This window comes from Eublepharis macularius, chromosome 2, assembly GCF_028583425.1.
Source record: "Eublepharis macularius isolate TG4126 chromosome 2, MPM_Emac_v1.0, whole genome shotgun sequence".
Classification (NCBI taxonomy): domain Eukaryota; kingdom Metazoa; phylum Chordata; class Lepidosauria; order Squamata; family Eublepharidae; genus Eublepharis; species Eublepharis macularius.
The window spans coordinates 12,826,059-12,831,603 of record NC_072791.1 but is presented as its reverse complement, the minus strand read 5'-3'; the positions used below and the strand labels follow the sequence as shown (position 1 = coordinate 12,831,603).

Genomic DNA, 5,545 nt, shown 5'->3' with positions numbered 1-5,545 from the left:
CCTGCATTGTGCAGGGGGTTGGACTAGATGACCCTACAGGTACCTTCCAACCTTATGATTCTAAGAGGACAGTTAGAAGTGAGGAGGGGCTGGCCGGGCTGCTCCCAGTTCCCTTTTCAATTTGTGCAGCCCACTGAGGTACTAGATGAGATGTATGAACTGCAGGTGCCTTTTTGGCTGGTGAAAAGAAGCTCAAAGTGATGCACTGAGAGAAAAGGAAAGCTTTTCTATCCAATCCATCTGGCACCTTAACAATAACCTTTTTGCCTGTCTATCTGGACGTTAATGATGTTGAAATTGATCAGTTGGGATTTTTTCCAACAACTCGTGAAGACCATTAGAGGTATTAGTTTGCATGCCTGTGTCTGAGCCAGGTCTGAACTCGTGGCCCAGAGAAGTCATCAAGAATTCCAGAATTCTCGTTTCTTTCGGTAGGGATGGAACCTTATCCTGCAGAGTGGGAGGAGAGATGGCAATAAAGGGGGGGGGGAATGCCTGCCAGCTTCTAAGTAGTTAATTATAAAGTGGGCTAAATTATTACTGGTCTGGAGATTCCCGTGCCCTAGAGCTAGTTCTGGCAAACAGTGCGGGATATAATGATACATCTGGGCTCAATCATTGTATGTCCATTGCTAATGACTGGTAGTATCAAACAATGGCTTGAATTTTCCATGCCGGATTCCATTCCCACCTTCAGCTGCAAGTAAGCAAGCGTGAATGTGTGAACCAGCCCTAGAGGACTGGCTGTTGGATGTGTGGACCAACTTCCCCAGAAGGTATTGTGTCTGAATGGCTCTGGCAGTTCTATCTGCAGTGTAAAGTTTGTGAGGGCCCATTAGTATTTTAGATGATTGTGCGCTATTGTACTCGATGAATAAAAGATGTATGACATGGCCCGGGGTGGGTTAGTCCCGTAAACTTGCCAGGACAATTTCCGGTGGGCCACTGGCAGCCAGGAGCAAATGGCTCTGAGTAGCCCCAATGGTACTGCCAGAACTCTGGGGGCCATTCAGCTCTGCTTGCCCCTGGGCTACTTTAAGGTCCCAATACACCTGTGCCAGAATCCCACGCGTACAATGTGCTCTGTTACCAAACATTTGCCTCTCTCTGATAGACCTGGCTTCTGTAAGACAACTGTTTCACCTTCCTTTTTTATATTCTCTTTTGGACAGTCTGACTTTGAGCATATCTCAATTGTTTCCAGCAAGCCCAAATTACCTATTGTGATTCCCTCTCTATAAACCGGAGAGAGATTACTGTATTTACTCAAACTCAAGGCTAATCTCCCCCCTCCGCCATCCCAGGTATGCCATCAAAAAAAGAGCCGTCTTATCTACAAGTTACAGTTACGCCCAATACCAAAAAAACTTTTGTATATAAAATCTAGGAGGGAGAGTCATCCTACTTTACAGTTGTCTTCCTTTTGAGTAAATATGGTAATTTCCTTACCTGATTTCTGTAGGATTAATATTGAAAGTGTATCATCTCCACCTTTTCTGTTGGCCTCTAAGATGCAACTGGACTCAAATCTTGCTCTTATACTGCAGGCCAACACATCTACCCACCTGAAACTATTTTTTGTTGCATGTGTGTGTGTTTTAAAGTGCTGTGTATTTAGGCTTGTCTTCTGGATCAATTAGAATCAGAGTTCCGAAAGCTATTTTGAGGCCCGTCTTTCGTTACACAAAGAAGTCTCCCTGGGGGGAAAGGAGGGGCATACATTCTGGGCGGCTTGCTAAAAGATCTTCTGACGGGAATGCCCGTTTGTGATCCTGCCAGTATGCAGTATCACTAGCAAGGCTTGTGTCATCTTCCTGTGAATATTTTGCCAAGATACTTACGGCTGTGTTGCACATTAGTGTTTTCTTGTGACAAGTGCACAAAGCACTTGGACATGAGACATGGGCGCAAGACTGGTTCGAGGTGCTTCTGTCATCCCAAGCAACGTGCACCTGTTCCCTTCTCCCACATTACAATCGGTAGCAATGTCGCCCCGGGGGGCCGGACCCCAACAAGTGAAAGTGCAGGCCCCAGAAGGCCACACTGTCTCCTTCTGCGCCGTTAACTGCCAGGAGCAAGTGGAGTTCCTGCAGTGTGTTGATGGCCCTCGCTGCGCCGCCACAAGCAGCTGATTGGGACGCTTGATCAGAGAACTGGCCCTTTGTGCCTGCGTACATGCCTTTTGCTGTGCACGCGCCACAGGTTTGCTGTGGGAAATTAGGCAGTGCTGTCCTGATTCATGCCAAATCACAGTGTGGTTTAGGTGACACACACTTGTTGTGCATCAGTGCTACAACTACTCTTCTGCCACAAAGGACAGGATGCACACAATACAAACGGTAGCTCTTCAGTCTTCCAGAAAACAAATAAGGGCACATTGTGGAATCTCACTTGATGCGCATGGCCAGTTAGATTGGGTATGGGTCTCACGCAAGGCTTTTTTTCTGGGAAAAGAGGTGGTGGAACTCAGTGGGTTGCCCTCAGAAAAAATGGTCACATGGCTGGTGGCCCCGCCCCCTGATCTCCAGACAGAGGGGAGTTGAGATTGCCCTCCACACCGCTGAGCGGCACGGAGGGCCATCTAAACTCCCCTCTGTCTGGAGATCAGGGGGGCGGGGCCACCAGCCATGTGACCATTTTCAAGAGGTTCCGGAACTCTGTTCCACTGCGTTCCAGCTGAAAAAAAGCCCTGGTCTCACGTCAGGTGTTCGCCGCTAAGAACCTTCAGTGCAGCAAAGCTGTGAGGATGTGGCTTTTCCTGGGCTGTACCACTGCAGAGGACCCTTTGGGGGTGGCAGGAGGAAATCTTGTACTTGTTCCACCATATGGCAAGAGGGAAACCCCTTCCTCTTGATATGGAAAAGTCAGCATGTCAGGAAGAAGAGTTCTTAAGGAGAGGGGCCATGGCTCAGTGGCAGAGCATCTGCTTGGCATGCAGAAGGTCCCAGGTTCAGTCCCTGGCCTCTCCAGTTAAAAAGATCTGGCAGAGTAGGTGTTCTTTCCGAAAGATCTCTACCCGAGACCTTGGATGACTGTTGCCAGTCTGAGTAGGCAGTCCTAACTCTGATGGACCAAGGGCTTCATTTGGTCACGTGTTCTAGTGTGACCTTTCTACAAGGTGTTCTTCCTCTGCCAGGGAGAACTTGCAAATGTCCCATGGAAAAGTACCACCGCCTAATTTTCTTGTTGCTGCTGTGTGTATCGGTTCCTAGCTTCGCTGAAGGAATTCCTTAATTGGCACACCAATAACGTATGCTTGCGGTGGACCCTGGATGGAGCATGGGGCAGCAACGTTCTGCGGTTGTCATGCCACTGGATGTTAAAAGCAGGCTGGGCAGTGTGTCCGTGGTAATAGGAGAACGCAGTAGAAAGACGGTGGCGGGTCAGGCTGTGCCTGCAGCTGGAATGGTAACTGGAGAGCTTCCATCATCAAAGGAGCTCCGGAGTAGGTGGTCTGTGCATAAATCTATTTATAACAGAACTCTTATAATTGGTCCGTGAAACAAACTGATAACGCTGTGAATCTTTCTAATCTTGAAGATACAAGGCTTTAGAGGAACTCCATGTGACCTGAATAATTGTGATCTCAAGGTTTTTGCAAGCGTGTAGGAACAAAGCAAAATGGCTGCATTTTTTTTTCTTTTAAGCCTTCCTCCAGTTTGAGGTTGGTTGGCTCCACCCCATTGTTTTGGTTACATCCGCATTGATGAATTTAAGAAAGTGACCGTCCCCTTTATTTTATGCCTCACACATTTATTTATTTACTAACTTCATTTATACCCTGCCTTTCTCCCCACTGGAACCCCAAAGCGACTTACATTTGTTGATTCCTCACACGTTGGGTAATGCACTTCCAATCCTCCTTAGAGATCATTTGGAACTGAGTTTTTCGTGTGTGAAACAAAAAATCCACTTCAAAACGATAGCTAAAGTGCATTGAAAGTGCATTATCCAACGTGTGCGGAATCAGCCATTGTTCTCCTCTCCTTCATTTTATCCTCACAACTACCCTGTGAAGTAAGTTAGGCTAAGAGAGTGTAACTGACCCAAAGTTACCCCGTGACTTTCCATGGTAGAGCGGGAATTCAAACCGAGGTCACCCAGATCCTAGCCTCTTTAACCACTGCCCTACACTGGCTCTCTAATTCTACAAAACCACCAAAGACGAGTCAATAGTTAACATATCTGTCAACTATTCACTGAAGTCTCACAGCTAGATTCTCACATGTGAACGCAGCTCCTTCAAAGTCACCCTTGATGGAAAACCTCAACCATATTTTTAAGTGAGGAGAATTTCGTCTGGATGTTGTAGGAGCCACTGAGATGTTTCAAGGGGTAGCAGCAGGCCGGCCATGTCACCCCGATAAGAGTGCCGCCAGCAAGACCTGTTTCGTTGTGCAAATGGAGCAGAAAGTCATGTTGTCATAACCTTTGTATGGCTGTGTGAATCCATGCTTAATTTGAATCTGCTTGGATTTAGCCCAAAGCTACAACAACCATGTAAGACTGGGTTTCGAACACCCTATTTTCATGCTGAAATCTTTTAAATCATGGCGTGCCTTCACATGCACGGTGTACGGTGTAGCTGGTGGATTTCAGCATGTCAAGATTCCATGGTTCCCAAGCTAAACAGTCGTTTCCCCAACATTTTACAATTTTGATATGCTTTGGCTTGGAAACCATTGCTAACTTACTGTTCCAAAAGATAACAGATGTGAGTAGGGGGTACGAGTATCTAAATATTGGGTAAACACCTTAAAAGAGTTATAGAAACCCAAAGTGGGGTGGGGGGTGGGAAACAGGCCAAATCTGTTGTAACAAAATTTAAAAATGTATTTCCTCCTCAAATTGAGAACAGCATCAAGACAATTTGACTGAAATGAACTTGGTTATTCCTGTGTTAGACAATCAGATAAGTTGTGGATTTTGACCATTGAAAAGCTAGGTTTCCAAATTTGCATTGCAGTAAAACTTGGCACATTGAGCTGTTAGATTTGAACCTGCTACTTTAATCCATGCTCAGACCGCCATCCCAGTGTGTGGTGTGCATGTATGGTATGTACGTCTTCCAGCATTGACCTGAATGAGATAGAATCTTCTCACACAAAGCTCCATGTGCATGTCAGAACCTCAACAGAGCTCTGCCTTGTTACCTCGGAATTACTAAAATTGCATACAGAAGGACTGGAAAAGCAATCAGCAAACCTGAAGCACATTACATTAAAAACTCAGACTCTGTCGGAAATGAGCAATATTGCAAATGTAGGTATGGGGAAGATGCGCAATCTGGATTTTGCCCTGGAAAGCCCCCTTCATTGTCAGGAAACTTTGCATGCACAGAACAGAACTCTCCATATGCCTAGACTTGTGAGAAAATGTTTGTGCATCTGTCCAGTTCGTATCCAAGAGGATTGATTATAACTAGAAAAATGTGTTCGCCACCGGCATCGCTGAACACATTAAAGCTGTTACGACAATATTAACTTTTAAATTCCACATGCCCATATAATTTATTTTGCGGGGTTCTTCTTTCCCCACTTGTTTT

General features: G+C 45.9%; 1 non-coding gene across 1 annotated transcript; it reads left to right on the top strand.

Annotated features, from left to right (window-relative positions):
* The first annotated feature begins 2,892 nt into the window (after window positions 1–2,892).
* TRNAA-GGC (transfer RNA alanine (anticodon GGC)) lies at window positions 2,893–2,969 on the top strand. The gene has a single exon. It is a non-coding gene; the product is annotated as a tRNA-Ala (tRNA).
* The last annotated feature ends 2,576 nt before the right edge of the window (window positions 2,970–5,545 follow it).